The 15445-nt window shown below is 51.6% G+C and overlaps 1 protein-coding gene across 3 annotated transcripts in view; it reads right to left on the bottom strand.

The window, feature by feature from the left end:
* Positions 1–13405, bottom strand: part of Wscd1 (WSC domain containing 1) — a 50201-nt gene extending 36796 nt beyond the window's left edge. The window contains exons 1-2 of one of the 3 annotated variants that reach the window (XM_048366181.1): positions 13373–13405; positions 8161–8247 (exon numbers count right to left, since the gene is read on the bottom strand). The gene's annotated coding sequence lies outside the window, so the exon portion shown is untranslated. Of the gene's footprint in view, positions 1–6229; positions 6430–7624; positions 7672–8160; positions 8248–13372 lie in introns of those variants that run through there. The other 2 variants (XM_048366182.1, XM_048366180.1) reach the window with 2 other exon arrangements.
* Between the last annotated feature and the right edge of the window lie 2040 nt (positions 13406–15445).

The raw sequence follows: 15445 nt of genomic DNA, 5'->3' as shown, positions 1-15445 counted from the left end.
CACATGCTCCTGGAATCTGCCTTTGCGCCATCAAGCTCCTTGCCTCTCTCTACCCTGCTTCAGCTATGCAGGGGACAAGATTTATTCTTTTACTTATTTTGTGCTGGTACTGGGGCTCGGGTGCTGTCCCTTAGCTTCTTCCTCTCAAGGCTAGCCCTCCACTACTTGAGCAATACCTTTACTTCAGACTTTTCTTTTGGTGGTTAATTGGAGGTAAGACTCTCAGATTTTCCTGCCCTGGCTGGCTTCAAAACTTGATCCTCAGATCTCAGCTCCCCTGAGTGGCTAGGATGACAGGTGTGCGCCACTGGTGCCAGCTTAAGATTTGTTCTTCCTAGACTCCTGCAGGCAAAGAGGCGCCCCAATGCACACTCCATCTTGACATCCTGTGATGGGCTGAGGCAGGGCTACAAGGCTCTGCTACCCTTCGCAGGACTCAGCTGTCAGGAGGGGCCCCTGAGCTACACCCTGCCCAGTGCCTCCTAGAGGTGCTGGGGTTGTGTTAGAGCATAGCAGGGGCAGAGGAGGGAGAGCCTGAGTACTGTCTTAGGAAGCAGAGGAGGAAAATGAAGGAACCCAGAGTGGGGGGACTCCAGAGAGGAAAGGTGGGGAGGGGAAATGGTATAGAGTGGGTGGCACCACCCTCTCAGCCAGGCTAGGGGTGGATGACTGAGGGTTGGCAGTGAGAAGAGGGGAATGGAGGCAGCCCCTTGGGCTGGCCAGGTCTAACCAGTGGCTACTGGCTCTAGCTATGTGACTCTACCTCCCTTCCACTCCCTAGCCAGAGCTAAGACTGGTAGCTGCAGAGAGGACACCAGATGCCCCTGGGTGACCCCATGGTCACAGAACAGGGATCGTAAGCTCTGGGGACTTACAGCTGTGCACTTAGTGCAAGGCAAATATCCTAGAGATGGAAAGCCAGGCCCAGCAGGTTGCTTTCCAGTAGAGAGGGAGGTAGCTCAGAGCCCCAGCTTCAGGCAAGGCAGCCAAGGGCCTCAGCCTGTGATCTCAGGGGAGCTGTACATGGGTGCTGGGCTCAGGGACCCCTCCCCCCGGGCACCGCATCTCTACCCTACCCCCAGTCTTCCCTGGGGAATGGACGGCTTCCGGCAACCTAAGCTACAGTAAGGCCTGCCATGGGGCTCCATGGGAAGAACAAAGCTGAGCTCCTCAGCCTGACCTGTCTCAGACGAGTCCCCCAGCCTGGCCCCATTTCAGTCGAGACTTTCTAGAACCCTGTGTTGCAACCAGTATCTCTGCACAGTGAGAGATCCTTCCACTGTCACCAGGCATGCTCTTCCATTGGCCAGAAATGCCTATGCCTCAGCTCACAGCCCCCACTTGCTTCCCAGACATGGAAGTTCAAACTGCAATGCCACCTCCTCTGAGAAGCCTTCCTGACCGCAGCAGCAGAGCCCCGTCCCCAGGCCTGAGAGCCAGGCAAGACTGTGCACCGATCGATCTGTGACTTAAGTCAGACTGTCTGCTACCATCCTTCTCAGGCTCTCCATGGACAGCACAGCCCTGCAGGGCCAGCCAGGGCCACTGACCACGTCTGGCATGGTGTCTTCAGATCGAGGTCCTGCACCCCTGGCCCTGGAGATGGAGAAGAAAGGTGGGAATCCACTAAATATAAATGTTCTGGGATCGTGGCAGGTATTATGTCTGTGAAATGGGAATGGGGTGTGGCCCTTGTCTCTGAAGAAGCAAATCTTTTTTCTTTCTTTTTTTTGTTGGTCATGGGGCTTGAATTCTGGACCTGGGCACTGTCCCTGAGCTCTTCAGCTCAAGGCTAGCACTCTACCACTTGAGCCACAGCATCACTTCCAGTTTCCTGGTGGTTAATTGGAGGTAAGAGTCTCATGGGAACTTTCTTGCCCTGGCTGACTTTGAACCTCAATCCTCAGATCTCAGCCTCCTGAGTAGCTAGGATTACAGTTGTGAACCACCAGTACCTGGCATGCAAATCTTTGGATCTTTTAAACTTCAGAACTCAAGAAAGGTTTCAAAAGGACTTGGAAAAAATCATACTAAGTGAAGTGACCCAGACCTAAAGAAGCATAAACCCTATGGTGTTCCTCATAGGGAATAGCTAGTACATGAATAGACTAGTCATGGTAGAAGATCAAAATACCCCAATAGCTACACCTCATGATCACAAAAGAAGATGCCAAGTGAAATGAACTCCACATTATGGAAACAAGAGTTATACCACTGTTGTAATTATTTTCAACATGCCATGTGAGCTCGTACTACTTTTTTTTCCCTCTCTTCCTTGTCTGTTTGACTGATTGGTTTGCTTAGTCTTGTTTCTCTTGTACTCCCTTCCTGTGGCTGTACCCTTGCTACCACTGTATCACATCTGAGTACCCTGGATACTGTTTATATGGGTATTAGAACTGGGGAAGGGAGAGGGAATACCAGAATCGAGAGACAAAGAACAAAAAGACAAACCATTCAAAAAGCAACACTTACAAAACCATTCAGTGTAAACCAACTGCACAACTCTTGGGGGGACAGGGGAAGAGGGAAGGGGAAATGAGGGAGGAGGTAACAAGTAGAAAAAGAAATGTACTCACTGCCTTTCATATGAATCTGTAACCCCTCTGTATCACACTTTGACAATAAAGAAAAAAAGTAAAGCAGAACGGAAGGGTACACTCCAATTACAAAAAAAAAAGGTTTCTCACATGGTAAAAGACATAATAATCTAAATGTATAAAACATAATTAGTCTAGCCAGGAGCCAGTGGCTTATACCTGTACTCAGGGGACTGAGATCTGAGGATCATGGTTCAAAGCCAGCCAGGGCAAGAAAACCCATAGACGCTTAATTAACCACCAAAAAGCCAGAAGTGGTTCAAGTGATAAAGCACTTGCCTTGAGCAAAAAAAGCTTTGTGCAGCACTTAGGACCAGCATACATACACACACACACACGCACGCACGCACACACACACACACACACACACAAAATTAGTCTAAGCCCATTGTCAAAAACAACCAAAATATGCTCATTACCTGACTTATAAATACAACACCTTAATAACAATAAAAATTTTTCAAAGGTATCAGACTAAAATATTAGTCTAAATATTTTACGATGTATTGGTACATCATACATCACTGTTGCATCCCATTAATGGAGATCATTATTATTTGTCAATCGTAAGAAATGGAAAAAAAATACTAAGGTCAAAACTCTGTTCAATGCAAGGGAGAAAATCCTTTCAGGGAATCTAGGGCTGAAGTTCATATGAGCAATAAAATTTTGCTTCATACATCAGTGCTTGTTAGGTACCCTTGCACACAATCAAAGGTATTGAATATAAGAGCAAACAAATGAGGCACCTTGCCATAAACTTAGGAGTTATTATGATGGGTCACTATCCTCATTATGTAGATGGAGAATTTAAGACAGAGAAAGAAGGCAAGTATTAATGGCTCAAACATGTAAGCCTAGCTACTCAGGAGGCTGAGATCTGAGGATCAAGGCTCTAAGCCAGCTTGCAAAGTTTGTGAGACTCTTACCTCCAATAAACCACCAGAAAACCAGAAGTAGAACTGTGGCTCAAAGTGGTAGAGCACCAGCCTTGAGCGAAAAAGTTCAGGGACAGTACCCAGGCCCTGAGTTCAAGCACCATGCCCCCCCACCCCAAAAAAAAGCTAGAAGAGGAGGTGTGGCTCAAGTGGTAGAGTAGCTTTTGAGTAAAAAAGCTAAAGGCAGCACCCAGAACTTTAGTTCAAGCCAGGAGAAAGAGAGAGAGAGAGAGAGAGAGAGAGAGAGAGAGAGAGAGAGAGAGAGAGAGAGAAGAGAGAGATCTAATTAGCGTGAACAAATACTAACAGCTAAGTAAAACTAAGTTTCAGATTCCAAATGCATGGACGCGCTTCCACCCTATGGGATCACACGGCCCTTATTGGCTCAGCACCAGATGTGGATTCTTCTAACCACAGTGCTAGGGACTGGAGCTGGACACAGGGCACCAGGCGAGGTGGCGGCTAGGCTTGCATTTTCCCTTTCTAGTGGGTTGACCCAGAGCTCATCCACTCGTGGCACAGCCAATCACAAACCTCTCTGGGCTGCCCCTGGACCACCTTCCCAGCGGTACCCTCATGCTTTCCAGTCTCCTCCACTGGAGATGAATCCCTGAGCATTCTTGAGCCTGGTTCACAGTGATGGGAAACAGCGCTCATACTTCTTGGAGGGAATGGTTAGGTCTGAGAGAGGGGAGGGGCATTCAGCCAGCCAGGTGGCTTTGCCTTTCTCCAGCTTCATGCCCATGAGGGGGGAAGGATTTATGTTATGGAACAAGGCCCAAGAGAGCCTGGGCGTTCTTGCTTTTCAAAATCCACACAGATGCCTCGTGCCAAGAGCAGTCCCCAGGGAGGGTGCTTGCATCCCCAGGCATCTCTGGAAATGAGGGAAGGGGAAGAAACCCAGTGGAGAAAGAGGCTTAGCACTCATGGATGGTGTGCAGTAGCCTGGACATTCTTCCTTCCACGCTCAGAGTTCCTCCCTGCCCACACCTCTGTGAGGTAGATTACTGGTGGCAACTGTTTAGGCCACAGGTTAAAAAGTGATTCTCTGAGCCAAGGTGAGGATAGATCCACAGAGGCAACGAGAAAGCAAGCAAGGGAGGTGCAGGGGAAGCAAGGAGAAGGACATGGCTACCTAGCTCAGATGTTAGGATGGTTCTCATTCTCATCACATCCTCTTACAGATGTGACACCCTGGAGAGCTGCCTGGTGGCCTTGACCTCACTGAGGCTCCAAGGGGAGGATAGGCAGCTGGTCTTACTAAGACTGATGGGGACCAGGGCCAGATGGGAGGCAGAGATGGGGGGAGAGGTGTTTACAAAGGGAGATGGAAAGCACCTTGTCTAGGCTGACTAAAAAGGGCCAGTTCTTAAACTCAGATTCACGCTGTGGGATCTGGGCTGGGGACTCAGGCCTACCAACAGGAGTGCCACCTCCTGTCTGACGCAGGTTGTTGTTCTTTGCTTCTTACCAGACCTGATACAGGTCACAGGACAGTAACATCTGGGGCTTCAACCTCTGCTGAAGAGAACCTCAAACGAGGAGGTTATTTCTGGGGGGCTGCGAGAACTGTCCTGAGAGGCCTGGAGTCGGGACACACAGGTGAGGGCCACACCATGTGGCTTCCTATGGATGGAGCAGTAGGCACAGCTGCCTAGTTTCTGAGGGTGGGGGAAAGGTCCTGCTCTTTCCAGGGGCCGGCCCACACCCCTCTCATGGTTCTAAAGGCCAAGCTGTGTGTAGGGAGAAGCAGGCTTGGGAAAAATGAACCTCTTCCCACCCTAAGGAGCACCCCCCCACACACTCCCTGGTCTTCTTCCTAGCAGCTGTCAATGAGGCTGACAGAACAGGACTCCAGCTTCAACCTCATAGAAGTCTTTCCCTCCTCCCAGCCCTCACTTCCAGCACCTAGTAATTCCTAGGGGAAAAGAAGTGTCCCACTTCTGATCCCAATCAGGGGTCCCACCCTGAGCAGGCTGAAGCGCCTCCTTACATAGATGCAGGATGGGCCAGCGAGGAGGGAGGAAGGTGGAGGGCATCTGAGCAACAAAAGTACAGTAGAGTAACCAAATGTGTCCATGCGCCAGTGCCAGAGCTAGGCTCCAGGGCACCCCTGAGTGGGCAGCCAGACCTGAGCCCCCCTCAGGATCTGCGGAGGGGACCAGGCTTCCTCCCTCCCTCCCTCTCCCAACTCCCCAAGAGCCAGCCAGCAGCGCCCAGGCTGCATTCAGGCCGCCCCAGGCAGAGACAGGGGACCCGGCCAGGGCACCATGACCAGCGTCTCCATCCCTGCCTAGAAAGATGCAAAGCGCGATACCCGGAATTTTCCTAACAAAATGCATACGTTTATTATTTTGATGATTATTTTGTCTCTGCCTCAGTTCAAGTTCACCAAGGGACTGCGAACGCCTGGGCTGACCGGAAGCCCGGCTCGGCGGCAGCGGAACGGGAGAGGGGGGCTGCCTCTGGTGAGCATCTCAGCGGAGGAGGAGGGTGGCAGTGCGCACCCCAAATGCTGCCCCGGCGCCTCCCTCGGTCCCCGACCCCGGCCCCGCTCCGGCCCCCGGCTCCGGAAGGGGAGCGTGGCTGGTGCCGCCGCCCCGCGCCCCCCACCCGGCGTGATGGTTGCGAAGTGCTCCCCAACACGCACCCGCTCCCCGCTCCCCTGCCCCCCGTAAGTGCCCCCCGAACCTTGAGTGGGTGCCGTCCCGCCGCGCTCGCAGCCGCCGCCACACAAACTTGTCTGCCCGCGCGGAGGTCCCAGCCGGGCACCCCGGAGATCGCGGCCGGCAGGGATGCCCGCACCTGGGCTCCCTGAGTCCCGGGCTGAGCCCGCAGCCCCGCAGTGTCCAGAGCCCCGGTGCCCCGGTGCCCCGGCGCCCGCACGCCCGGCTGGGGTCGCCTCCCAGAGCCCGGAAGCTGCGGGCGTCCGCGGAGCCGCGGCGGCGGAGCGGGCGGGTGGCGGGCGCGGGGCGGGCGCCCAGCCGAGCCTGGCGGCGGGCGCGGGGCGGGCGGCGGGCCCCCGGTCTGCACATGCTCACTGGCGCGGCCCAGCGGCCGGCCGCCGGGTCCTAGAGGCGTCCTCGCTTGCCGCTCCGCTCGGGAGGGGTCGCGGCTCCGCAGACGCGGGGATTCACACGCGGCCAGCCCGGCCCGCGAGACTCGCACAGTCCAGAGGCCCCTGCCCGCTGTGCCCCCCACACACACTCAGCAAGAGCCTTACCTTGGAGCCACACTGCCTTCACACCATGGCGCCAACACCCTACACCCCCCCCCCCACACACACACACGCGCGCACGCACACACCGGGCACTGACACAGAGCACACCGCCACACTCACCCAAATGCAGACACAGTGACAGACGCACAGTCTGATACAAATACACACTGAATCACCAGACACCCACACTCTCACACTTGGGGCTCCGTCCCACTTACTCAGACACCAGCTAGGACAGAGGCAGGTGCGGGCGCGTGCGCGCGCGCGCGCACACGCGCACACACACACACACACACACACACAGTGTCCTGTCACTATGATTGATAGAATCAGTGTCCCATGGAGGGCTAGGCGCACGCGCGCGTGCACACACACACACACACCCTGCACAGAACCACTCCAGTGTGTGTGTGTGAGAACACATATTCAGTATCCCCCAACCACGGTCCACAGAAGCAGCACGGCCCAGACAGGACGCTCACCAAGCACCATCTCCCTGCTGTGCACTCCGGCTCAGCCAGCGGCTGCACACTGCCCTGCGCTGGCACACAGCGACAGACCAGCTCCCCGATCCTCACTCATCCAATCGGTGCCACACACCAGTCAGATCCACTAACAGGCATACTCTCCTAGAGGGACCACAGCCTTGCCTCACAACGTGTGCACCCCCCCCCCCCACCACACACACACATGAACAGATGCTTGACAAACACCCAGGTCTAGACACAATCTCCCCTTTTCAATAAAGGCTAGATCCAACTCTAAGGGTCCCCCCTCCCACTGAGGAGCCCCTCCCCTGTCCCCCAGAGCCCCAGGTCACAGCCTCCAACCTGCCCTGCTGGTGCATTTGTGGGCTCAGTTCTCACCCAGGGCTGGCTGCTCAGATGTTCTTGGAGGCTGAGGGCAGAGGAGGAGCAGGTGGTGGTTGCTCTTAACTGGTCTGCCAGAGGGAAGTTTCCTGCCTCTGACTCCCGCTAGGGGCAGAGCTGTTCAGCCTGACTCCAACAGCAAGCTTTCAACAGGTGCAGGGCAGAAGGGAGGGAATGCGATGGGGACCAGTTTCTTGCATGACAGACAGTGGCACCCAGCTGGGGGATGGATGCTGACGTCTGTACAGCTAGTGGAGGAAAGCACAGAGCTAGAACCGAACTTGTGGCTTAGGAATGAAGGCTGAGCTCTCTGTAGCCCTCTAGGTGCCTGGTTCAGGATCCAGGGAGCGAGAAAACAGTGGCCAATTCTGTGCACCCTCCACATTCTAGGCCTGTAGAAACTCCAGCCCCTCCCCTGACAAATCCATATCCATTATAGAATAGGAATATTCATATTGTTATTACCAAACACACTAACTCATTGTGCATTTTCCTCCCTGTCCCTCCCTCCCCCCTTCCTTCCACTTACTCACCCAGCAAAATGCCTGCTGTGAGATTTCCCATTGAAAAGGAGACTCCAATAGGAAGAAGTTCCCTGCAGGTGTCACCAGCCCAGAGACCTGGACAGGAAAACATCCAAAGCTCAGGCTGATGAGTGTGTAAATAGAACAGCATCTGCCACAGAATTAGCAAGTCACAGATCACACATGAGTAAACACTCCACAAGGGGTTCTTCCAGGGTTTTGCTAACATCCAGAACACCACCCATGTCACATCTCTCCATTCATCCAATGCCTTTTTCCCAGGGAAGCTCTGCCTGGGGTGGAAAGATTTCCTATGTTTAAAGGTTTATGCATGTCTCTTCCTCCTCCTCAACCCTGGCAGCCCCCCAGCTAGAATTTGATCTCCCATATAGCTCGGGAACTTTCTCATGCAGAGCATTCCTTTCAGTTCCTAGCTTAAATCTTGGCACATAAACATGTTTGATAAATACTTATTAAATTAAAAAAATTGAATTTTTGAGATGCAGTGTGTCTAGAGTGACATGGTTTTTTTAATGAACTGAAATGGATTCACAATGGACACTATGTTTCTAAAAACAACAACAACCACCTTAAGGGAATGTTTGCTTTTCACTCTGGCTGTTTGGTTCTAGCCATCACATTTGCACACCACCAGAAAGACCTGGAGGGAGAGTGAGGATGGCTCATTGTTCTCATCTCCCTGCCTGAGGCCAGTGGTGGGAATGAGAAGCAGCTCCTCTTCTGCCCACACAGCTCTTGGCTGTGGCTCCACCACTTCCCTTGCCTGTAGGGTCCCGAGGAGCCTTTCATTCCTGTTCATCTGAGGAAGCATCTTTCAGGGACCTGGAGAACCTCGGCCACTCTTGGAAGGGGAGCTGCAGGTTCTTCTTTCTTTCTTGGTGTTTTTCTTTCCCCCAGGATGCTGTGAACTGTCTGACGCCTGCTCCCACAGGGAGGACCAGAGGCTGGCACCAACACTTTGCTGGGATTTGTGTATTTACTTGCATTCTGTGAATGTGGAAGCCACTTGAATGCCAGTGACAATCGCATCCCCTGGTGAGCCAGGCCTGCAGACAGGAAATGACAGGGGTTCTGGAGCAGGAAGGATCATCCAGGCCTGCCTAGGACACAATGGACCCTGAGCCTGGCCTATTCTGGGAGCAGCTGGACTCCCCAGGTGTGTGCCAGAGGCAGCCAGTGAATGGTAAGAATCAGACGGACTGGAAGCAAAGGTGAGAAAGTCTCAGTTCCTTTTCTGGCAGGACCTGAGCAGGTTGTACAGCCTCCTTTGAAACTTACCCCCTTGGGTCCTGGTTTCTAATTAACACCATCTCTCCCAGGAGTAGATTTGGGTTTGGTTTTATGCCTTCTAACACAACATCCATTCTGCAGCCCATGGACCAGGAAGTAATCTTGATTTTCAAGTCTTACTATTTAAGAAGTAGCTGCCATAGATAGCAATCCCAATGGTAGATGCTATTAATGATTCATGGTTTGTGGGGGGAGAGGAGTGTCAGTATTAAGAAGGGTTGGCAGAAGGAGCTCAGCCCGCATGGAGAGCTTTGAGCAGCTGAGACTTCCCTGGAGGTGGTAACTGAAGATGTGTGGACCAACTAAAATAAGGAGGGTTTGAAGTGGAGCCACAAGCTGCAACTGACTTCTGCCACCTCCTGACCGAACTTGAACCGATGAAGAGCTCTGTCTGTGGGTGAGCAGAGGACGTGGTTTCTCAAGATGAAATGTACTCCTGGTAGAGATGCCGGGCACATGGCTCAAAATACACCAAGGCATTTAGAACTAAGAGGATGGACTCCAATTTTGAAAGGAGCTCTGTTGTGGGTAAAATGCTAAGGTGACATTAAGATCTGAAAAGTGGAGAAGAGTGCTTTCTTCTAGGCTGGAGTTTTAAGGACAAAATATATACAATGATTTATATGTTATATATATGATATAGGACATGGTGTATGAAATATATCATGGTATATAATGTATCTATTCCACATATGTACATATCATATATGTAAAATGAGTGATATCTCTGACTATTTTCCAGGTCCACCCAGCAGAGAGTCTAATAACATGGCAGGGGCTAGAATAATGGTTGTTAGATCTAGGTTCACATCTGCTTGGTCCTCCCTCCTGCCTCCAGAGGCAGTGAGTGACTGATCTTGAAGAACTGTTTACGTCTTCTTTTTCAAAGCTTTTGACTTGGCATATATTATTTATATAGAGGGAGAGTTTATTGATAATTTCTATACATGCTTATAATACATTCTAATCAATCTCATCCCTCTATCACTCTCCTCCTTTCCCCCTTCCTCAAACAATTTCAACAGGTTTCCTTGATCCATTTTTATAGCTGCAGTCTGTTTTGACCATATTCAGCTTCTTTTAAAATGTATTTCAAATGAATTCACTATTTTTCTTTTCTCTTTCTCCTTCCCTGTCTCTTCCTAAGTAGTTCCTTAGTTAGATTCATGTTCTGTGTTTATCCACATATAAAGTCATGTACATAGATATTTATAGGTATGTACAAGTCCATGGGTTCATATATCTTTCAGGTATCAGTGCAAACGTATGATATTTTGTTTTTTGAGCTTGGCTTTTCCCGCCCAGTATGATGTCCTTTAATTATACTTATTTTCCTGAAGAATGATATGATTTTGTTTTTCTTTATGCTGTAAAATATTCATATCATATGTATTATACTCACACACACATTGTTGGGCACCTTGGCAGATTCCATTGTCTGGCTATTGTAGAGAGGGCTGCAATCAACAGTTTTGCAGGTGTCTTATAATCAGAATGTCTCCAAGTGAAAAAGTGGAAGATGTAAGTAGGTATAGCCTGCCAGCTGATTATGGTACAGGAAGATGGCAGAAGTGGACTCTGCTTCACTCCCACGGCTCCCTGCTGCCTGTGTGGGGAGCAGGTAAGCTTCATCTTTGCTACAACTTTCCTTGTAAGTCAGTCATCAAAGGTCTTGAACTACCATGTGGTTTATTTTAAGTCACTGGAACAGCTGAAGTATAAACCACTGAAACCAGAAATGTAGCATTGAAACGTTAATAAACTTTTCATTTTGGAATCATTTTAAATTTGCAGTCAAGGTACAAAGAGAAGAGTCCCCTGCTTCTCCGGCCCTTCATATTCATTCTCCCCACAATTGCCATCTTGCGTTACCGTGGTACTTCCATCAAAACTATGCCATCCGATGCTGTTGGTATGATATTGTTAACAGACTCCTGTTATCACTGTTTTCCCCATCACTGTCCCCTTCTGCTCAGGCAGACATGCAGGGCCGCACAGGACACGAATTGTCACATCTCTTCAGTTTCCTCTGATTTGTAATGATGTCTTATTAATTCCTTGCTTTCCCCCCCAGCCTTGTCAGTCTCAAGAAACACTGCCAGGCAGCAGGTAAATACACTGGAGGGACTTTCTGAAGCTGATGGCATTATGTGACTACAAATGTTGTCTCTTGAGGTATAAGGCCATTGACCAAGCTCCAGAAATGAAGAAATGGCCAGCAAGTGGTCCTGGAGAGAGACAGGGAGAGGGAAAAGCTATGGGAGGAATCCTAACAGAACAGGAGTGGTTGGGTAGCTGGAGGCTGAAATAAAATTCTGCGTGTCAGGGTGGGGAGTGGAGGGGTGCAACATCAAATTTCAAATTTGTGGTGGACAGGAATCCAAGGCACAATTGGGGTGCAAGTACTCTATGAACACCAGATTGAGGGGCTGCCTCTCCCTCCATCTCACCCTCTGTGGTATTCCCCATCTCAGTCACAGGTCCTCTTTTCAGGTCTCAGGTACGTCTCTTCAAGATGTTCCTGAAAGTTTTGTGCCCAGCTCCTGCTCCAAGTGTTTTCCTCGTCTAGATCCTGCTTCTTCCTAGGCTGATCTCTGCTCTGAGCCCAATGCCTGCCCCTGCACAGCCTACCACCGGCCCACCTCAGACCCCACCTGACAGCTCATCTCCCCTTCTCATCCCTGAGCCTCTTTTACCCCTTGGTCAGTTGTTCTACAACCCAGCAAGGACCTGAGCTACACACCTGGGTACACCTCCCATACTTCTCTCTGCATCTAGCCCAGCTCACTACAGACCCCCTGCCCCCCGTTCATCCCGTATCCCTAAGTCCCTTTTGGGGGGCTCTCTTTTCCACCATCTTGACCACTTCCTGATGCTCCAAATCCTTCCAACAGCTCAACCTGAAGCCCCTGCCTATCTGGTGGTGCCAGTGTGCTCTTGCCAGTTTTCTCTTCATCCCTTCATGGTGGGCCCTCCCCATGGACAGCAAGTGCAGTCACTGAAGCCAGTCATCCCAGCTCTTCTCTCCCTGCTTCATCTTCTAGACTCTATGCTAACCTGGGCTTTTCCCATGTTCCCATCAGTCTGTGCTGCCCCATATCCAGAAGAGGTCACACCTGAAACCACTGCCTGGTGCCGCTACACTCTCCCGATCTCCCAAGGCTTCCCTTTCTCTGGGCCCCAAGACAGTCTCTCCCTCCTCTGGGAAGTCCTACTGGACTCTACATGTGGTTTTCATCCCCCGTCCCCACCAGTGCACCCATAGTCTTCCTCCTGGGTTAAAAGTCAAGGTGGAGACCCCTGGGTGTGAAAGCAGGTGTGTGTGTGTGTGTGTGTGTGTGTGTGTGTGTGTGTGCCATGCAGAACCATTCCCATCCTCATCATTCAGAAAGGACCAATGTTGGCCACGTGGCCTTTGCCAAGCAGCAGAGAAGCCGCTATTGCCAATAAGCCATGGACTGCTGGGTCCTTTGCTGGGCATTTTGTATGACATTGCTGGTTAGCCTCCTCACAGCCTTATGCAATCCATTTGGTTTGGGGTCCATTTTGCAAAGCTGTAGCTACTTAGGAAGCTGAGATCTGTGAGGCTGCATGTTCAAAGCCATCCCAGGGCATGAAAATCCTGGGACTCTTGTTTCCAATTAGCCATAGAAAGCTGGAAGTGGAGCAGTGGCTCAAGTAGTAGAGAACCAGCTTTGAGCAATAAAGCTCAGAGACAACACCCAGACCCTGAGTTCAAGCCCCAGTGCCAACACACAAACACACACACACACACACACACACACACACATACACACACACACATTGTGGTTCAGAGACCACACCAAGATCCCACAGCAGGAAAGTTAGGACAGCAAGGTTAGAGCTCCAGTCCATTTGGACTCAGCTCACTTCATCCCTATGGCTCTACCTGGATCATCACACCCACTCACCCCTCACCCCACCTTCAGCACCCACAGGCCCCAAAGGGACACCCGCAGCTCCGCTGTCCAAAGGAGTTTGGGGCCCTGCCTCTGTGCGGTCGCCTTGTGGCTGATCTTGGCACTTTCCCCAGGTTCAGCTGGTGGAGGAAGTTCCACAGGAAGAGCACTGCTGGGTTGTTTCTAAGCGAGGATGCAGTCATCATTGCTGAAGCCCAGGGGACGGGAAGCTGGGTGGGAAGAGGAAGATGCCAATGTTCTCCTTGAACCCTTGAGGCAGATCAAGGGACTCTTGGAGAGTGAGATGCAGGAGGAAAGGCAATTCAATGCCTGCCATGTGCCCACCCTTCACCAGATCAGGGGCAGGAAGGGAAAGACAAAGCTCCCTGGACGGGTGCAGTGTTCCTCAACCAGTTATCTGCTTCCTCCTGTGTGGCTTTATGTATTCCCCCAGCAGAACCAAAGGTGAAGGGAGCTAAGAAGGAACAGGAAGGAGGTGACATAAGGCAGCTCAGCAAGCCAGGAGAATCTGCTCCCCAAGCACCACAAGCTGAGATCTGTGAGGATCCATGTTCAAAGCCAACCCAGAGCATGTCATGTTACTTTGCCTCTTGGAGCCTCAGTCTCCACTTCTGAGAAGTGGGAATCAAGCGGAGTAAAGATCGACAGGGGCCTGGGTGCTGCCTCTTAATGGTGGAACTCTCTGGACCTTCCCATAGGCAAGGACTCTGCTCGCATTCACCAAAGCGGCCTGCCCAGACTAGGGTGGCATCTGAACGGGGCAGGCTCAGGGAGGATGGGTCCCAGGCCCAGTGCTTTGTGCACCCCACTGTCTCTGTCCATTCACTTCATCTCTGTCTTAGAACTCTACACAAAGCCAAGCATGTGCCCCTGGGGTGGGGTTGAGAAAGCTAAGCATGTGCTCAGCTACAGAATTGGAGGGTGGATGGAGTGGGCTGGGATGGGAGCTGAGGACGGGGAAGGTGCCTGTATTAACCAGAAGAGTTCTGTCAGCAGTGGCTCACACTTGTGATCCTAGCTAGTCAAGGGGCTGAGATGTGAGGGTGACCATTTGAAGTCAGCCCAGATAAGAAAGTCTGTGCAAAAGCCAGAAAGGAGAAAGCTAAAGGACATTGCCCAGGCCCTGAGTTCAAGCTCTAGTACTGGCATAAAATGAGAGAGAGAGAGAGAGAGAGAGAGAGAGAGAGAGAGAGAGAGAGAGAGAGAGAGAGAGAGCCCTGTTCACTCTGCTTTCATCAATTGGGAAGCTCATAATAACAAGGAAGACATTTGGAGAAAGAGAAGTAGAATTTGAGAACACTTTAAAGAAGCAAAAAGTAAACAGTGCAGAATATTTTGGGATGAAGAGAGAAAGGTATGGTTTAACCAACCCTAAAGCAAGAAAGCACATCAAATGCTCAAGGGAAGGGAGGGTAGGGCACCCTAAAAGTATCTGGCCCTGGTCCTGGGGCCAGATCCTGGGAGCCTTTATACATCTTTCACCACCGGATGGGAGCCATGGACCAGAGCAGGGAGGAATGACAGGTCCTCACCGTCATCTCTGGGCCTGCCTGTAGGTTGCCATGGCAGCCAGGGATGGAGCCATGGACCAGAGAAGGGAGGGGTGACAGGTCCTCACCGTCATCTCTGGGCCTGCCTGTAGGTTGCTATGGCAGCCAGGGATGGAGAGTGCAGAGAAGTGTCTTTGGGTTCATGAAGGACCTTCAGAAACTCAGGCTGTGTTTGGGGGGAAATAACTGGGGCTTCCACAGCCTGCTTGTCTTCCTGTAGCCCCTGCTAGCAGCCAAAGCCCTGGGTGGCTGGCCCAGGGCCCATCCTGGTTCCTCACACCTGAGAGAAAGACTGGAATCAGCCTGCCCCCAGCTCCAACCAGGCTGCAAGGAGCAAGGAAATGGGAAGTGACAGCAAGTGCCAGGAGTCACTAAGCCTCTGTCACCTCGATTTCCAGGCTGACAGCACTGGCTCTGAGTGAACGCACCACTTCAGAGACACTGTGCCCCTGTGGAATCCAACGGGGACAGTGAGACCTGGCTCCAGGGCTC

Source organism: Perognathus longimembris, chromosome 17 (genome assembly GCF_023159225.1).
Source record: "Perognathus longimembris pacificus isolate PPM17 chromosome 17, ASM2315922v1, whole genome shotgun sequence".
NCBI classification, from domain to species: Eukaryota; Metazoa; Chordata; class Mammalia; order Rodentia; family Heteromyidae; genus Perognathus; species Perognathus longimembris.
This window is presented reverse-complemented; position numbering and strand designations above follow the sequence as displayed.